The sequence below is a fragment of the Bolinopsis microptera genome, chromosome 7, assembly GCF_026151205.1.
Source record: "Bolinopsis microptera isolate Bmic1 chromosome 7, MBARI_Bmic_1.0, whole genome shotgun sequence".
In the NCBI taxonomy this organism is placed as follows: domain Eukaryota; kingdom Metazoa; phylum Ctenophora; class Tentaculata; order Lobata; family Bolinopsidae; genus Bolinopsis; species Bolinopsis microptera.
The window spans coordinates 3,876,720-3,897,057 of record NC_087078.1 but is presented as its reverse complement, the minus strand read 5'-3'; the positions used below and the strand labels follow the sequence as shown (position 1 = coordinate 3,897,057).

Sequence of the window (20,338 nt, the reverse complement as noted above, 5' to 3'; positions counted from 1 at the left end):
CTTGTCAATTTCTTCTGCAAGAGGTGTCGCCATCCTTAGCCAGGGGATACTGACCTGGTCCAATATACAACAGACAGTTTCCAACCATTTGCATAGTTTCTCTTTCATTAATCATTACTCTCTTGTTCATGATCTCTTGTTCATCAAATTGCAAGATTGAATCTCCTCGTAACTTATCTTGTTAATTTCACTTTTAATCTTGGATAAAAAACTGTCCCTTGGTCAAAATACAACTTATGAAAGATCTGATCTCTAACCGCATGCAAATTCTTTAGATGTTTGTTATACAAGGGTTTTGCATTGTATATTTCTGTCCACAAGATGTGTAGCAAGCACACAAAGGCACAGGCTAGTAATTCTTATCACAAGTTACCAAAAGATAAGAGAGTTTGATAATTGCAATGTAAGCTCCACTGACACACGTATATTTTTTAGTCATGTCTTTGATACAATTCAGAGGTAATACACATAACATGTTATTACCGTTACATCATGTGTGTTTACGAACTGTTACCCCTCTTGTGATTCTGTTATATATAAGTAGTACAGTCAAATACGTCTTTTTGTCAGACAAAATTCGCAACTAAGCGATTTTAAAGGGAAATGGTCCCAGGAATCATTCCAGAGAATTCCCAAACCACATTTTTTTACCACCTTTTTACCATTTTGGTTTTCCGCAAATAAGTCAAGTTCTGAATATCCTAGAAGATTCTAGTTTAAAGCAGTGTGTTTAGAAAACAAAGAAGAACAACTTTTTCATTAACAACTTTTTCCAAAATAAATTATTCAATTAATTAAATATAATGAACTAATTTTCATAAAACTTTTGAAAATTTCACTTGCAATATTTTGGACTTTTCGAAATTTGTAAAGAGTAACCACTATTTACCACTTTTTGCCACATTGAATCTCCGCTAATAAAACGACTTCTGAATGTCGTAGAAAGTTCTAGATTAAACTAATCGTGCAGAAAGCCCAATTACAGTATCCTAGCAGTTTTAATACTTTCAACACTACTATATAACAAATAATTTGAGTTCAGGGATGGCAAGTAACAATGTACCCGAGAGGGTGTCGATACGAAAAAAACGTGGAGTCAAGACGAGTCCCCCTAAGGATTCATCTTCTGATAATGTCCCAGTGCCAGAGGAAAAATACTGCCAATGTGATGTTTACATGTCAGAAGAACTATCAGTTGAATGTGAAGCTTGCCAATTATTTTGGCACCTGAGTTGTGTTGGTTTATCTGGCCTTAAAAACGAGATGTTACTGAATCTAACAAATTGGAAGTGCCCATACTGTTTTGTGGCACCTCATACCTCAGCTGACACTAAGGAAAACGGGGCTGTCAGGGCTATTATTAAAGAGGAACTCCAACATTTGACCCCAGCCCTGACTAACTCGATTAAGGAAGCTATTAAAGGAAGCGCAGATAAAACTGTCAACAAAGCTGTGCAACTTTACTCAGAAATTACAGCAAAATCTCAGAGGACAGTAATAGAAGATCTGAGCAACTCCCAGTCATCAGAAAATGTTATTGCTAAAGTGCAGTCCAAGATGCACACTGATGCATTTGAAAGGAACAGAAGGAAACATAACTTATGTGTTCTGAAGGTTCCTGAGAGTAAGGAGAAGAACCCTAAGCAGCGTCAGAAGGATGATGTCTCTTTCTGCGTAGAAACACTCAAGATGAAGAAAGACGACATTGTTAGCTGCCATCGTGCTGGAAAAGTTGATCCAAACAACCATGACTACTGTCGACCTCTCATCATACAGACAGTCGACGAAGAGTCAGTAAATTTTTACTCTGACTTTGGTAAAGGCTGGAAGGAATCGTCCTACTGGATCAATCAAGACCAGTGTAGATCAGACCGCGAGATCCATTTTTTAGCCAGAAAGGAGAGGAAGAAGAGACAGTTGGAAGCAGAGAAGAACAGGTTGGAAAAGACGAAAGGAGAATCAGTAAAGGCTTAAATATATTTTACACCAATGCTAATGGACTTTTTAATAAAATTGATGAACTTAAATGTATTTTACCAGTATATAAATCTATTGATGTGATTTGCATAACAGAAACTCATTTTAGTAGTGACATATTAGATGCTGAAATTTTTATTGAAGGTTTTACTATGTTTAGAAAGGATAGAGATTTTAAGATTGACAATTCTACCAATATTATAAGTGGGGGTGGTGGTTCTATCATTTATATCAAGAACAGCTGTAATGCTTCTTTAGTAAGCTCTTTTTTAAGTGCACCAGACTCTTTAGCTGTTAGTATTAACACATCTGGTGGATTGATTACTATTTGTTGTATTTATAGATCAACTTCTTTAAATTTAAAACAGAACAATACATTACTATCTTGTATCAAGGGTATATGTAGTGAAAAGAACAATTCTGAAGCAATCCTTATAGGAGATTTTAATTTACCTACTGTATCATGGGTAAATGGAAGTGTAAATAATAATATCTTTAGTAGAAATCAATTTTTAACTATTCAACAGAAGTATATGGATATTTTTAATGACAGTGGTTTAACATGGTACTTTACCAACGAAACAACCAGAAGACGGCTTGTGAAAGATACTCTCCAGGAGAGCCTCCTTGATCAGGTCTTGTATACAAATGATGCTCTTGTCAACGGTTGTAAGATTGTTTCACCGCTTGGTAAGAGTGATCACGTTGGGATACTTGTCGAACTGGTTGTTTCGTCAAATACTGATAAGAGTCCTAAAGAGAAAACTGTAAAACCTATCTGGGGTAAGATTTCGTCTGATGAATTATTGAAGTTTAGTATGGATAACATTGACTGGGATTATAGTTCTACAAATTATAATGTTCAAGAAATGTGGACTGAACTACATGGTAAACTGGAGGCTGTTGCCGCTGCTGTCCCAGCTGCTTCTGTTTATCTCGACAACAGGCCTGTCAAGTTGCCATGGAGTACAACTTCACTTAAGAGAATGAGGAAGAATAAGGACAAAGCATGGGCTGAGTTTGATAGAAATCCATCTGTAATCAATTTTAGTTATGCTAATAGCAAGCAACATATTTTTGAAGTGGCTGAAGTTAAAGCTAAAGTTAACTATGAAAAGAAGATTACATCTAATTTAAAGCAGAATAGTAAGTCTTTTTACTCATATTTACGTAACAAAAGGCAAGTAAAATCAAGTGTGGTTTCTTTGGATAGAGGAGATGGTACACGCACAGATAGTTCTGCTGAGTCTGCTGAAGTACTTGCAAGTGCCTTCAGCTCAGTGTTTGTGTGTGAGCCACCTGGCCCTCTTCCTAAAAATGACACTTTGGATTATGATAAAGATGTTATTAGTGATTTGCAAGTTAGCAGTGCTGATATTAAGAAGCAACTTTTAAAGCTTAATATTTTTAAGAGTTCAGGTCCGGATGGTGTTCATCCAAAGTTATTAAAATCGTTAGCTTATGATGACAACTTTGTAGAAGCAGTCACTAAATTATTTAAAATGTGTTCAGAAACGGGATCTCTTCCTGAGGTGTGGAAGTCAGCATCCGTTGTAGCATTGTTTAAAAAGGGTGTTAAATCAGATCCCTTAAACTATAGACCAGTTTCCTTAACTTGTATTTTGTGCAAAGTGTACGAAAAGTTGGTGAGGGCACATTTATTGGATTTTTTAGAAGAACGAATATCAAAGCATCAGCATGGATTTGTTAAGGGCAAATCTTGCTTATCTAATCTTTTAGAGACATTTGATAATATTCTTGATATTTTAGATGAAGGTGATCCTGTTGATCTACTGTATTTTGATTTTAGTAAGGCCTTTGACACTGTCCCCCACTTTAGACTTTTATCTAAATTGGAGGGGTTTGGGGTCAAAGGAAAAGTTTTAGATGTTATTAAAGATTTTCTTACAGACAGAACCATGAGGGTTTGTGTAGAAGGACAATGGTCTGAGGTGAAACACGTGTTATCTGGTGTTCCCCAGGGGTCAGTATTGGGTCCTTTGCTATTTATTCTTTATATTAATGATTTACCTGATATAGTCAAGAATAAGATTAAATTATTTGCAGATGACCTCAAGTTGATTGGTAATGCAGCTAACCACAGCAGTGTTGCTGAAGATATTGTAGAACTGGAAGTCTGGGAGAGTATTTGGCTTTTGAAGTTTAATCCTGCTAAATGTAAAGTTGTTCATATTAATCTTAATAGCAACCCTAACTTAAATTATTTAGTAAATGGTGTAGAACTTGAAGTATCTGATCAGGAAAAAGATTTGGGGGTTATTACCCATAGTTCCCTGCTTTGGAATGAACAGATAAAAGCATGTATTTCCAAGGCAAATCGAATGATTTGCTGGATTGTAAGGAATTTGATAATTAGAGAAAAATGTGTAATGATAGCCATCTATAAAGCTTTGATAAGACCTCATCTAGAGTATTGTGTCCAATTGTGGAATCCAGTTGCGGCTCATGGAAGTTGGGGGACTGTTTTGGAGCTGGAGACCGTCCAGAGGCGGTTTACCCGTCTGATTGATGAGGTGGGTACTCTTCCTTACAGCCGTAGACTGGAAATCCTTAATTTGACAACGCTGGCAGAGCGGCGAATACGTGGGGACCTTATTGAAGCTTTTAAGGTTATTAATGGCTTGACTGATTATGGTTCAGACTTGTTCAGACCAAGCAGATCAGGTCTTAATCTGGTTTCATCCAATAGATGTAGTAAGAGTGTGACAAAGGTCAAGAATCTTCAGTTTTCTTTTCTTCCAGAGCGGGTTGTTCCTTATTGGAACAAACTCCCTTCGGAGGTGAAGAACTGCTTGACAGTTTTGAGTTTTAAAATTGGATTGGAAAGTTTTAAAAAGAATATGATTTCTAAATGTATTGTAAATGACTTTCATTTTTGGAATGTTTCGAAAGAAGTTTTAACAAGAATTGAAGGTACCAGTTATATCAGTAATAAGGAAAAACACAATGATTATCTGTGGTTCCATCCTTATGTAGCAAAGAAACGTTTTATAAATCTTTACTCCACTGGGAAGTATGAATAAATTAAATTTTGTAATGTTGTTTTTATTCATGATTAATATTTGATAAATTATTACCTTTAAATTTGATGGAGAAATAGTTATTTTTCCATGTAGTGTGATGATACTTTGTAGACATTAGTGATGATGTTATGTCATAATTTTTACTTTACTTTACTTTACTTTACTTTACTTTAGCACCCTGTCACGTGATTAGCGATTAGGTAATCATTGATAACCCAATCAATTTCGCTAACGAGATAAACAAATTGTTTGATAACTTCATCATTTTCAATCCGTTTCGCGCCATCATATTGCAATATGTTATAATGCAGTTTACAGCAGTTCGCAAACACGAGTACATGTCGATTATAAGACTCAACGTATGCGTATGTGTATTGACTCATGGCACCCACACTCCCCCTAAACTTGGAGGCACGTAAACACGATACTGCTGTGCCACGCTTTCACTGGATCAGACACCACCAGTCGGATCCACGGAATTGGTAAGGATCGGCTATTTAGAACGATCGCATCTATCGATGAAAGTGTAATAGATGCTTTTTATTCGGCAAATTCTACACCAGCAACCATAAAGCATGTCGGAGAACTTTTGATGCTGCAGTTGATTTCATCAAAATCGAGATGACTAGATGAAGCTAGACTTTCAGTTCTTGAACAGAAGTCGCAATCTTCAACAGCAGACATCAAGTGGGAACAGCTCCCGCCAACATCTGGGACAGCTGAACAACATTCTAATCTTGTTTACCATCAGCTGCAGGCGTAAGATGATTTGATTTGAAACTTTTACACAATAGCAAATATACAAATGTACAGCAAATCGAACAAACATATAAAATGGGCCGAAATGTATAAATGCTATAAAGCGTGGGTCAGTGAAACAAGTACAGAGGACAACTTTCAAAACAGGAGTTTTATGGCCGCCCAAAGTCTCAATAACATCACCTCCACCTAGTAATAAAATTATGAAATATGAAAAGTGTGAAACAATCAAATAATAAAATATTCAATATATATAGTTGTCTTTTAAATACAGATAACGTCTGAAAATTCTTAAAATAATCATCACTCCTTCATATACTGATCAGTGTCCAAGAGACATGAATAACTCATGATGACTTCTTATCACGGCTACATACCTTCCCGTACCGGATGTAGTGGTCGAGATGAGTCTGTTCAGCCCTCTTTTTCTTCAGGTCAGTGACCAGATGCTTCCTTGTTGCTCGTTCTTCGCTGGATCTGTCTGGACATATCCATACATCTTTGTGCGTCTCCCTCAGTCTCCCTGTTTTCATCAGAATCTGATGAACCGCTGTTGAGCTTGGGACGGTGATCTTGACTGGTCGGATAGCCGTACTACCTGGCCTCTTCCAACCGACTCTAGTCGCTTCGAAGTGAGGTTTCTCCCCGATCTCCTCCAAAACTGCGGTAACTAGCGCTGGAAGCTGTTCTTCCTCCTCTTCTTTCAGCCCAAACACGATCAGGTTCTTGCTCCTGTCCTCCTCTGCAGCCACACTCTTCATCACCTTCTTCAGGATTTTACTGTTACAGACCGTACCACTTGCACTGTTCTGTTGAACAGCTGCACTATAGTTCTGAATCCCAGACTCCACCGTTGTTTGTACTGTCTCCTCAACAGACGTCTTAAGCAACTGTAGTTGTTCGTCCTTCTGCATCAGCAGCTGGCCCTGCAGTCTGATCACCTTTTCTTTGTCTGCTAGTGCTTCCGTCTTGAAGCACTCGATGATCTCCTTCAAGAGATACATCTGACTACTCTGCCGACGAACAAGGTCCACTGCATCCACAATCCAGCCAGACAGAGTCAGTTTATCCTTAGTCTTGATCTTTTCACGACTTTCGTAGTCAATTTCACGGTAGTCAATATGCAGGTCTTTTTCTAACTGAATGGACCAGCGTGCAACACAGCCTTCCACATCTTCCTGTTGATCATAGTTGAACTCCTTAATCAACTCCTGGGATCGGGTCAAAGTTGGGTCATCCGCCATAGTGTACTTGTATAGTAATGTACAAGTACACACGCAAAGGTAAACTACGCGGTAGCAGCAAACTGAACTTATTGCAAATTTACAAAAGATAAGAGAGCTCGATATTTGCAACACAAGCTACACTGATTACAATAATAACCTAGATCCGATAAGCTGAGGATGAAAGAAGAATAATGGGGCACATGTACCAGTGACCACTCTTATGAATACAGCTCCGAAAAAGCTCATTTAAAACATCAGTTGCAACTGTTTAAAGTCAGGTTGTGGCAATGCTTGTTCATGCAGAAAAGCAGGAATACATTGTGGATCAACCTGCCTTAAATGTCAGGACAATTGCACCAATGTGCCAGCTGAGGACTTCATAAGTAAGACTCTTATCTAGTATATAATATGGTCATATATAAAGTACTGCTTCGATTTCCCGATTAATTTAGTGAAAAGTTGTTTATTATTCATGTTACGTAATTTTAAAATATTTTGATCGAAAATAATTTCATAATTTTTGAATATTTGTTTAATAATTGATTAACTAATTAATTAATTATCTAATCAAATGGTTGTCAGATAAAAAGTTGTTCTCTTTCCTGTTTTGAACACATCAGTTTAATCTAGAACTTTCTAAGACATCAGAAGTCGTTTTTATTGGCACTATCCGTCGCGGAGTAGAGTCCGCGGCGGAGCCGCCGGACTCCGAGCGGACTCCGGCGGAGCCGCCGGACTCCGAGCGGACTCCGGCGAAGCCGCCGGACTCCGAGCGGACTCCGAGCGGACTCCGGCGGAGCCGCCGGACTCCGAGCGGACTCCGGCGGTGCTCCTCCAAAATGTATTTACACTGGACTCGAGTACATTTTGGCGGACTCCGAGCGGAGCCGAGCGGACTCCGAGCGGACTTTAAAGTCCGCCGCGGACTCCGAGCGGCTCCGCGGCGGCTCGGCACAGTGTCCGCCGCAGAGTAAGCCACTAGGCGGACTCCGGTCCGCTGCGGACTCCGGCGGAGTGCTTGGCGGACTCCGCCGGACCTCTCCGCCAGACTTGAATCCGGCGGAGTCCGGCGGAGCTTGGCGGAGCTTGGCGGAGCTTGGCGGAGCTTGGCGGAGCTTGGCGGAGCTTGGCGGAGCTTGGCGGAGCTTGGCGGAGCTTGGCGGAGTCCGCCAGCTCGGCGGACTCCGCTCGGAGTCCGCCGGACTCCAACAGAGTCCACTGACTTCCGACCTCTGACTTCCGACCCTCGGCTAAATTTGTCACGTGACATACAACATAGCATTTTGCAATATTGTGGTCAGATGAAAAGGTCGCTAGTGATAAACCTTAACCATTACCCTCACAATGTCAATAGTGTACAATTCTAGTCCTAACTTTGACCCTATAATGTCTCATATAGGGAAGCGTTTTTAGTTTTACCCTACATGTTGCATGTGGCGTCATTCGGCCGGATCCCAGCAAGCAAAAATACGTCGACCATCACAGGACGACGCCAGCCAGCACTCTCTACGCTCTTCGAGCTCCGATCGTCCTGTGACGAAGTAAGGACGAAGCCTGAGGTCCTCAGGTAACATCGACCACCGATTGAAAATTCAAAGATTTTTTGACATAAAGGTCAAATGTAAAACTAAAATCTTGATGTTGATTAATTGACGACGTCAATTTTTGAGCACAGCGCGAGCGCATGCGGAAAACGACCGCGTAGCTAGTCAAGATGTTGATAAATATATGGCTTGTGGCGCGATGTGTTGCTCTAAGTATAGCCCTATCGCTTGCAGTAGCGTGAGACCGCCGGAAATGACTTGTGGAACAAGCGCGCCTGCAGCGGCGCGAAAGCACCTGGTTAGCTAGATGAACGCGATGTGCCTTGCATTGTAGGATGAAATCCTACTAGCTGACGCCACTCGCAGCTGTGATGTTCGCTGTACGTCAGCGATCGAAATTTATACGCGTATCACCCGTTAAGATGTGCCACCCGACGCACCACGCAATTTTTCTCGTTGCTCGTCGCACGTCAACGAACAACGAAGCTCGTTGCGACGCGCAATGAGCTGCCAGGCAGCGAAATATAAATTCCGCTCGGAGTCCGCTCGGCTCGCTCGGCTCGCTCGGCTCCGCTCGGAGTCCGCCAAAATGTACTCGAGTCCAGTGTAAATACATTTTGGCGGAGCACCGCTGGAGTCCGCTCGGAGTCCGGCGGCTCCGCCGGAGTCCGCTCGGAGTCCGCTCGGAGTCCGGCGGCTCCGCCGCGGACTCTACTCCGCGACGGATAGTGCCTTTTTATTAGTGCAAATTTTCAAAAGTTTTATAAAAATTTGTTCATTATACGTGTAATGTGTGTGTACGTGTAATGTAATTATGTTAACGTGTAATGTAATTGTGAACATTTTTATCAAAATATATTTTTGAAATATTTGAAAAAATTTATTAATTATTTAATTAATTGAATAATTTATTTTAGAAAAAGTTGTTTAAGAACAGTGTGTTCTAAACACACTGCTTTAAACTAGAATCGTCTAGGATATTCAGAACGTGACTTATTTGTGTAACAGAGAAATAATTTCGAGGCTTGTTGATGCTGAAAAGTAAATGTAAACTGCTTGGCTAGTAATCCAAGCTATTTATCCGAAACATTGAAATTTGGGTCATGGAAATCTGAAATCTGAAAATGTTCTACTGGTAGGAAATTAAAAATTTTGTCCTTCCATCAAAGTTTTCTCCAGATATACAGCTTCGAGTACCTTGATGTCAACTTGTGTCACTCTCACCGACCTCACTGATCGGTCACTGGTCAAAAATTCAGTCATAACTGCGAAATATTGGTCAAGGAGACAGCAGAGGAGCTTCTCTTCAAAAATCATCCAAAGTCTCTTTTTCTATTCTGATGATTTTCCGTTTATCAAAGCTTTCTTTGGAAATCCAACTTTCAGTACCTCAATCGTGTCTTGTGCCATCCTCAATGGCCTTTTTAGATGGTCAGTCAATAAAAATTCAGTCAAAACAGTGAAATTTAGATCATGGAAAGTTTTCTCCGGGTATACAGTTTCCAGTACCTTGATGTCAAATTGTGTCACTCTCACCGACCTGACTGATCGGTCACTGGTCAAAAATACAGTAAAAACTGCGAAATATTGGTCAAGGAGACAGCAGAAAAGCTCCTCTTCAAAAATCTTCCAAAATCTTTTTTTCTAATCTGATGATTTTCTGCCATCCACAGTGTTACTCCCAGGTCAAGATTCATGCGAGATTGCGAGCCAGACTCATCGCACAAAATTTGTAAATAAATGAAAAAACAGAAAAAGTTGAGGGACACAATAATTAGGAACTTAACGTGTATTTTATACACCTAACGTGTATTTCATCACTTGTTTATAGCGTGAAAACTTCGACGTAACGTGCGCAAGATTTTTGCAAGTTTCGTTTAAATCTCATAGCTAGGCTCACGATATCGTGAGATTTTCCGCGAGATTTCGGCATCCTTTTTCAGCATTATAGGTGGCCTAGTGGTTAGAGGACCCACCCTCTGCGCAGAAGGTTCAGGGTTCGATTCACAGTGTCACCTAGTTTATGGAGTAGCTAAGGATCCATCGAATCTGTGCGATCTCCCCGGTTGACTCAGCCGAATGATAGGAAACTTAATTTACGGTTAAATGAGAAGGGGTACCAGTTAAAAATTCAAGAAACTTCCTAGGATACCCCGTCAGTGCATACTGTAAACAATAAACATAGAACTATTGGCTATTAACCATTATTAACTATTAACTTGGTCATTGGCCTTTTGCAGAAGGTAACTTTTCAATGAAAAATGTTCCTGGAAATTCTCGAAAATCTAGTAGTATTTTTTCGAGTCAAGCTGTTAACCTTGTGTTTGGTACCAGTAACTACACCGTTGTTATATGAAAGGTAGTAATGAATCGTATCAAGTCATACAGTATCAAGTCATACGCTTATATACAGCAAAGCCCTGGGAAATACATAGTTAATGATATAAAGGGGGGGGGGGGTGTCACGTCCGTCTATGTCCGCTTGTCTCATAGAATCCAAAAAGGACAGGACATAGGCGGACATAGGCGGACATAGACGGACATAGGCGGACATAGACGGACATAGGCGGACATAGGCGGACATTAATGGACACCTAAATTGCTAAATAAAATGTTCAATTTTTGCTGTTATAGGGGGGATCATGTTTTTTGTCCGTTCGGTACCCTATATTTTCAAAACGGACAAAAAATAGAACGGACAAAAACGGACAAAAATGGACAAAAACGGACAAAAATGGAAATAACATTTAGATGCTTCCTCCTCCTACTCTTCCTCCTCCTCCCCCTGGGTCTTCCTGATCTTCCTCAGTCCTCTTCCTCCTCTCCTCCTCAAATCCTCAGTCCTCCTCCTACTCCTCCTCCTCGTCCTCAGTCCTCCTCATCAGTCCTCAACAGTCCTCCTCCTCCCCAGTCCTCCTCCTCCTCCTGAGTCCTCCTCCTGGGTCCTCCTCCTGGGTTCTTCTCCTCCTCTTCATCCTCCTCCTCTTCCTCCTCAGTCCTCAGTCCTCCTCAGTCCTCCTCCTCATCCTTCTCCTCAGTCCTCCATCCTCCTCCTCAGTCCTCCCCCAGGGTGGGCGACAATTGACCCCCCGACAATTGACCTCCCGACAATTGACCCCCCGACAATATGATTTAATACAATTAACCCTGACCCTGACCTTGACCCTAACCCTAACCCTGACCCAGGACCCTAACCCTAACCCTAACCCTGACCCAGGACCCTAACCCTAATCCTAACCCTAACCATGACCCTGACCCTGACCCAGGACCCTAACCCTAACCCTAACCCTAACCCTAACCCTAACCCTAACCCTAACCCTAACGCTAACCCTAACCCTAACCCTAACCCTAACCCTGACCCAGGACCCTGAACCAGGATCCTGACCCAGGACCCTGACCCTAACCCGATCAATTGACCCCAGTGTAATTACATGGGGGGTCAATTGTCGGGGGGTCAATTGTCGTACTGAGCCCTAGATTTCGCGACAATTGACCCCAGTGTATTTACATAGGGGGTCAATTGTCGGGGGGTCAATTGTCGGGGGGTTAATTGTCGGGGGGTCAATTGTCGTACTCAAGCCTAGATTTCGCGACAATTGACCCCAGTGTAATTACATAGGGGTCAATTGTCGGGGGGTCAATTGTCGGGGGGTCAATTGTCGGGGGGTCAGTTGTCGCGGTACCCTCCCCCAGTCCCCCTCCTCCTCCTATTCAGTCCTCCTCCTCCTCCTTCTCAGTCCTCCTCAGTCCTCCTCCTCCTTCTCAGTCATCCTCAGTCCTCCTCAGTCCTCCTCCTCAGTCCTCCTCCTCCTGGGTCCTCCTCCTCTTCATCCTCCTCCTCTTCCTCCTCGGTCCTCAGTCCTCCTCCTCCTGGGTCCTCCTCCTCATCCTTCTCATCAGTCCTCCTCCTCCCCAGTCCTCTCCCAGTCCCCCTCCTTCTCCTCCTCCTATTCAGTCCTCCTCCTCCTCCTCCTCCTCAGTTCTCCTCAGTCCTCCTTCTCATTTCTCCTAAGTCCTCCTCCTGAGTCCTCCTCCTCTTCCTTCTGAGTCCTCCTCCTGAGTCCTCCTCCTCCTCCCTCTCAGTCATCCTCCTCAGTCATCCTCCTCAGCCATCCTCCCCAGCCATCCTCCTCAGCCATCCTCCGCAGTACTCCTCAGTCCTCCTCCTTCTCAGTCATCGTCAGTCCTCCTCCTCAGTCCTCCTCAGTCCTCCTCCTCCTCCTGGGTCCTCCTCCTCCTCCTCCTCCTGGGTCCTCCTGGGTCTTCCTGATCCTCCCCAGTCCTCTTCCTCCTCCCCTCCTCAGTCCTCCTCCTACTCCTCCTCCTCGTCCTCAGTCCTCCTCATCAGTCCTCAACAGTTCTCCTCCTCCCCAGTCCTCCTCCTCCTCCTGGGGCCTTTTCCTGGGTCCTCCTCCTCCTGGGTCCTCCTCCTCCTGGGTCCTCCTTCTCCTCCTCAGTCCTTCTCCTCCTCCTCCTCAGTCCTCTTCCTCCTCTTCCTCCTCCTCCTCCCTCTCAGTCATCCTCCTCTGTCCTCCTCCTTCTCAGTCCTCCTTAGTCCTCCTCCTGAGTCCTCCTCCTCCTCAGTCATCCTCCTCAGTCATCCTCCTCAGCCATCCTCCTCAGCCATCCTTCTCAGCCATCCTCCTCAGTACTCTTCAGTACTCTTCAGTACTCTTCAGTACTCTTCAGTCCTCAAAATGTTTGTCCGCTAATGTCCACCAATGTCCGCTAATGTCCACCAATGTCCATCCAAGTCCGCCAATGTCCGTCCGGGTCCGCCAATGTCCGTCCGAGTCCGCCAATGTCCGTCCGAGTCCGCCAATGTCCGTCCGAGTCCGCCAATGTCCGTCCGTGTCCGCCAATGTCCGTCCGTGTCCGCCAATGTCCCAAAAAACACGTCCGTTGTCTCATAGAATCCAAAAAGGACAGGACATAGGCGGACATAGACGGACATGACACCCCCCCCCCCCCCCCCCCCCCCCACTAAAAAATGGTTAATTAACTATTTTACTAATTATTTCATTTACCTTTTGAGCCGAGAAAGCGAAGGAACCAGTAGAGTTATTGGCCATGATAATCACCAGACATTAGGATAAAATGTGAGATGGAGAATTTTTTGAAGATGCAACAATTCGTTAAGTAGTCTTCAGCTGTGATCACCATTAGAAAAGAATGTAGAACTACATATACATTAACCTGGTTATATTACCTGCCGTGATTAATACAGACCTGTGTTTAGTCACGTGACCCGTTTTATGAAGTTAGTTTCAGGAGGGTGGTACACTTGATAATACGACATCTAAAATATTGACAGTTTTCTCGAGTGAGAACTGTCATCATGAACCGTCACAAACTTGTCATTTCAGCACGATACTACATTTTTGTTGTGATCCCCGAGGAATTGTAAGATACGCCTACTAATTGTAAGATACGCCTACTAATTGTAAGATACGCCTACTAATTGTAAGATACGCCTACTAATTGTAAGATACGCCTACTTAAGAGTTTAAGCGTTTATGCCCCTACACCAAATCTGTCCAGCCCAAATGACTTCACAGGAACGCCAGTGACCATCTCATGCAAGATTTTCACACCAACAATTTCTTTACTGTGTACTAGAATCCTTGTTGGACGAACAGATCATAAAGATTTTGATAGTGCTGACTGCATTTAACGGCTGCAGCAGTTCTTACTACCAATACTAACCTAAAACGTAAAATGTTAATTGTGAAGACTGACTGATCATATGTTATCACTTGATCGTATCAGATTGTTCACATGATCCAAAGTTTACTGAAAATGCAAGATAAATAACATAGCGTTAATTTGTGTGAAAATCATATCCCTACAATATGATTTTCAAACAAAGTTCACGTTTTCTTTCTCTTAAATTGTAAAATATAGCCATGGTTATACAAAAATGATAATGTTGTATCGACATTCGACAGTTACCACTCGTAAGAATGTGAGAACTAAAATCTTTAATTTTCTAACTTGTTTTTCTACAGTTTGGTTCAGGTTGTAGGGATCCGTCACTGCATGTTGCAGTTTTATCCCCCATGTTGACATATTTCTGATCACATTTGAACTCCACTGATTGGCCGTGTTCTATCGGCAGTGAGAAATCTTTTACGACGTTATCCCAAGCTGAACCCAGGTTGGAACACGGGACTGGAATTTGGGGTTTTCGTCAGAATATAACAAATAAGTTTGGTTGAATAACGGTACTTATAAGCTAGTTCAAAATAATTAAAACGCTACAAACGTTTATCTGTTACCGGACTTTATTTGAACGGACATGTATTGGACGCTGGGGGTTCTAGCGTGCATTTTAATGTCCGTTCATAATTATTTTCTTACTAATAATGTCCGATAAGGTAATTTCTGATTACAAGTACAAGAGAAGAACTGAACTTACAAGCACAATCACTTTCTTTTTTCCCTTCTCCAGCTGCAACACCTTTTCCTTCTGGACAGTCTGTACAAGATGGACTTGTATTTCCAGCAACACTCCACGTATCTTCCGGACATTCCACACAGCCGATACTCTGTTGAAGGAATTGTCCAGCATCACACGGCTCTGAAAAGAAGGATGGTAACCATTGTTCATTATCTTGAAAATCTTAATTTACAACTTCTAGCGTTTGCACTTCACAACTAAAAGTCCAAAGAGAAGAACTGAACTTACCCCAAGCACAATTACTTTCCTTTCTCCCTTCTCCAGCTGCCACCCCTTTCCCTGAAGGACATATCTGGCAAGTAGCCGCGTTATTTCCATCAGAGCTCCACTGATTATCCGGGCAGTTTACACAACCCTCAACCTGGTCAAGACGTTGTCCTGCAGCACATGATTCTGAAAATAGAAGATATTAACCTTCTTTACTAATGTAACAAATAACAATTTCGATCTACAAAGTTGACAGTTGATTGTTGATGAACTGTTTTGTTATAACAGAGTCTAACTCACTCCATGTGCAGTCATTTAAATGTTTTCCCTGCCCAGCTGCAACACCTTTTCCTTCTGGACAGTCTGTACAAGATGGACTTGTATTTCCAGCAACACTCCACGTATCTTCTGGACATTCCACACAGCCGTTACTCTGATCAAAACGTTGTCCTGCAGCACATGATTCTGAAAATAGCAGATATTAACCTTCTTTACTAATGTAACAAATAACAATTTCGATCTACAAAGTTGACAGTTGATTGTTGATGAACTGTTTTGTTATAACAGAGTCTAACTCACTCCATGTGCAGTCATTTAAATGTTTTCCCTGCCCAGCTGCAACACCTTTTCCTTCTGGACAGGCTGTACAAGATGGACTTGTATTTCCAGCAACACTCCACGTATCTTCTGGACATTCCACACAGCCGTTACTCTGATCAAAACGTTGTCCTACATCACATGATTCTGAAAATAGCAGATATTAACTTTCTTTACTAATGTAACAAATAACAATTTCGATCTACAAAGTTGACAGTTGATTGTTGATGAACTGTTTTGTTATAACAGAGTCTAACTCACTCCATGTGCAGTCATTTAAATGTTTTCCCTGCCCAGCTGCAACACCTTTTCCTTCTGGACAGTCTGTACAAGATGGACTTGTATTTCCAGCAACACTCCACGTATCTTCCGGACATTCCACACAGCCGTTACTCTGATGAAGGAATTGTCCAGCATCACACGGCTCTGAAAGGAAGGAAGGTAACCATTGTTCATTATCTTGAAAATCGTAATAAACAACTTCTAGCGTTTGCACTTCACAACTAAAAGTCCAAAGAGAAGAACTGAACTTACCCCAAGCACAATCACTTTCCTTTCTCCCTTCTCCAGCTGCCACCCCTTTCCCTGAAGGACATATCTGGCAAGTAGCTGCGTTATTTCCATCAGAGCTCCACTGATTATCCGGGCAGTTTACACAACCGTCAACCTGGTCAAGACGTTGTCCTGCAGCACATGATTCTGAAAATAGCAGATATTAACCTTCTTTACTAATGTAACAAATAACAATTTCGATCTACAAAGTTGACAGTTGATTGTTGATGAACTGTTTTGTTATAACAGAGTCTAACTCACTCCATGTGCAGTCATTTAAATGTTCTCCCTGCCCAGCTGCAACACCTTTTCCTTCTGGACAGTCTGTACAAGATGGACTTGTATTTCCAGCAACACTCCACGTATCTTCTGGACATTCCACACAGCCGTTACTCTGATCAAAACGTTGTCCTGCATCACATGATTCTGAAAATAGCAGATATTAACCTTCTTTACTAATGTAACAAATAACAATTTCGATCTACAAAGTTGACAGTTGATTGTTGATGAACTGTTTTGTTATAACAGAGTCTAACTCACTCCATGTGCAGTCATTTAAATGTTTTCCCTGCCCAGCTGCAACACCTTTTCCTTCTGGACAGTCTGTACAAGATGGACTTGTATTTCCAGCAACACTCCACGTATCTTCTGGACATTCCACACAGCCGATACTCTGTTGAAGGAATTGTCCAGCATCACACGGCTCTGAAAAGAAGGATGGTAACCATTGTTCATTATCTTGAAAATCTTAATTTACAACTTCTAGCGTTTGCACTTCACAACTAAAAGTCCAAAGAGAAGAACTGAACTTACCCCAAGCACAATTACTTTCCTTTCTCCCTTCTCCAGCTGCCACCCCTTTCCCTGAAGGACATATCTGGCAAGTAGCCGCGTTATTTCCATCAGAGCTCCACTGATTATCCGGGCAGTTTACACAACCGTCAACCTGGTCAAGACGTTGTCCTGCAGCACATGATTCTGAAAATAGAAGATATTAACTTTCTTTACTAATGTAACAAATAACAATTTCGATCTACAAAGTTGACAGTTGATTGTTGATGAACTGTTTTGTTATAACAGAGTCTAACTCACTCCATGTGCAGTCATTTAAATGTTTTCCCTGCCCAGCTGCAACACCTTTTCCTTCTGGACAGTCTGTACAAGATGGACTTGTATTTCCAGCAACACTCCACGTATCTTCCGGACATTCCACACAGCCGTTACTCTGATCAAAACGTTGTCCTGCAGCACATGATTCTGAAAATAGCAGATATTAGTTACCTTCTTTACTAAGTTTTCTAAATTAATAATAAGGTGTGTTTGAGGTATTAACTGCTCAATGCTATAATATGTAAAACCATTATAACATTTACCTTTACAACTGAGGGTGTAATAGATTCTACTAGCCACAGGTTTATCCCCCTCCAGAATAAAAGAGATTGAATCAATGCTGGCCAGAAACGTATCTTTATCGCCCGTTAATTCAGTATACGGGATCTCAGCTAAAATCTTTAGAGTCTGAAATTAATAGCATTTAAGCACTTTCTTCAATTAAATTAGCTAATATGCATTAGGAAGATCCAATAGGTATGAAATATATCAAACAAATTTTAGTCCTTGGTAATTATCTAATATCTTTCAACCAGTTGAAATGTTAAACTGCTAGAAGCGTTTCTCACTGAAGAAATTAATACAATTATGAACTTTGAAATAAAGCATCCTAACGACCTAACCTCCCCTTCACACGTTACCACTAGCTCGTCATCATTGAAGCTAACGGTAGTCTCCCATTGAGCATTAACATCACGGTTTGGATAAAACACTTGTTCCACCCACTGGAAATCCCACTGTTCCCTATCTCCTAGAAACACATCATTCTTGATAGCCAAGCTGGCACTTTCCGGATGCAGTCCAATCGTGAGGACTTCTTCAGTGGCCGCTAAAAATATGATATCCCCCTCCCAGCCTTGCGTAAAGACTAAGTTCTTTGTTGAGAGTATGATCAGGTCACATGATGTGTTGAATGTGGTTGGGGTGTTGTGTTCTGCTAACTTGTATTCTAGTGATCCTGCAGAAGGATGGTTATTTTAGTATACACACATGGTATTTAACAAATTAACATTGTATCGGATTGGTTCGACGTTTTAATTCAAATTGGGCAATACAAGTCAACATGATATTTATAGATGTTTACCTTCTGTGTACAACGCCAACAACACCAATTGAACAATTACTCGTATCATGCCGTCTTATTGTCGTTGAAATGTAGTTTTGCTTGTTGCTATTTACTGGTTATTATTCAAGATCAAAATAATGAAAGATGGCTATGAAATCGAAGAATATTCTCTGATTTACGAATAACGTGATGCTGTCTTAATACGGAGAGCAAATTACAACAAATGCGGCCGAATAGTTAAGAAAGTGTGAAATCTGCCGCTCACCGCTGACAAACGGTACATAAAAACTATGTACTCTATACTTCACCCTGGTAAATAAACAGGAAAGTACTGAGAAACTATTAACTCTTTAACTCCATCCAAAAGCGAAGCTTAACAATTCCTAGCTTTATGAGAACAAAGCTAGGAATAGGAACAAAGACTAACAATAAAACTTGTTCTAATTCTGGAGCTACAATGTTCATACTATAACATATGAACAAAAGAGACCTATTGTATTCTACGTCTCTCTTGTCTGATATTCCAGCTGCTTCAAGTCCCTTGCCAAGACGCCCTCATATGAATTATGTAGCATTCCAACGACGCTCACGTGCCATTTATGTGTCATTTAGTCAGTAAGTCTATTAGACAAGTTGCTCTAAAATATGCCGCACAATATCATTGTTCTATCATTGTTCTATTCTGCTTTCCCTGCCAGAAGTGATGGTAACTTAGTCAAATATATACCACCGCTCCAGACCCACTCTCCAGGGAATGCTACATAATTCATACGAGAGCGTCCCGGGGCAAGAGGATCAACAAACAAGTTATTCAGGTTACAATGGTACCTTTGGTCTAACTTCAATAACCTATAAATAGTAAGTAGTGAATTGAGAATGAGGTCAAACACCAACCACCACCGCTTCATAGCAAGCTTCTGGTCGGCCACTGGTCGGCTAGTCACTAATGGCCACTTACTAGCCACTTACCTGCTACTTACCTGCTACTTAATTACTGCTCACTTGGCCCGTGGGCGGTCTTAAAATAGCATTGAGCAGTTAATAGCTTTAAAAAATGAAGAATGGTTATAAAATAGTTTTCATCTGGCTCAAGAGAGCAGCAGTGGTGGGTGTTTGACCCATGAGTTAATCTAACTGAAGGCAGAGTAAGGATGACAAAATTACAAAATGATATGCTTTACAGCTCCTAATGCCTCACGTGTGAGTTTTAGTACCAGGTGAGTTTTGAGGCAACCTCTTTAGTGCTATATATATAAAAATAGAAGATATAATACATCTTTTCTTTAAAAGTGTACTGAAGTATGACCATTTCAGATTTTTTTGATACTTTTTCTTTGCCGAAAGTATTTATGGGTAGTTCAAAGACAGCTCCAATCTCAAACAGATGGTACAAAGCGATTATCTGGTCGTAATGTCGTCTTGTGGTACTTTAATTGTTTCTTGTCAGTCAGATGTACACACAATTTCACTTTCTGATGGCAGTGATACTTTGACTGGCTAGTTGTTCAATATGATTTGCCATAAAAATGTAACTAATTGAGCGTTGCTCACGGATATTTTCTAACTCTGAAATGTTTATATGTACAGCAGTGCCGCTTGAGTTTTTCCACGATGATCATATTGGGAAGGTTTTATCGAGAACTAGAAGCTGGACAAGTTTGAGACAGCTCATATTTAAAGAAAGAAAAAATGTTTGGGACAATCAAAGCCGTCGCAGCCATAAATAAATAATCCATGTTGGATCTCGACATAGCAGCTCGAGTAGAGAGAGACCTATCAAAACCACGATGCTGGAA

The 20,338-nt window shown here is 41.5% G+C and overlaps 1 protein-coding gene across 1 annotated transcript in view; it reads right to left on the bottom strand.

The window, feature by feature from the left end:
* Positions 1 to 20,338, bottom strand: part of LOC134817817 (protein YIPF4-like) — a 78,336-nt gene that overhangs the window by 22,472 nt on the left and 35,526 nt on the right. The gene's annotated exons all lie outside the window — the stretch shown is intronic.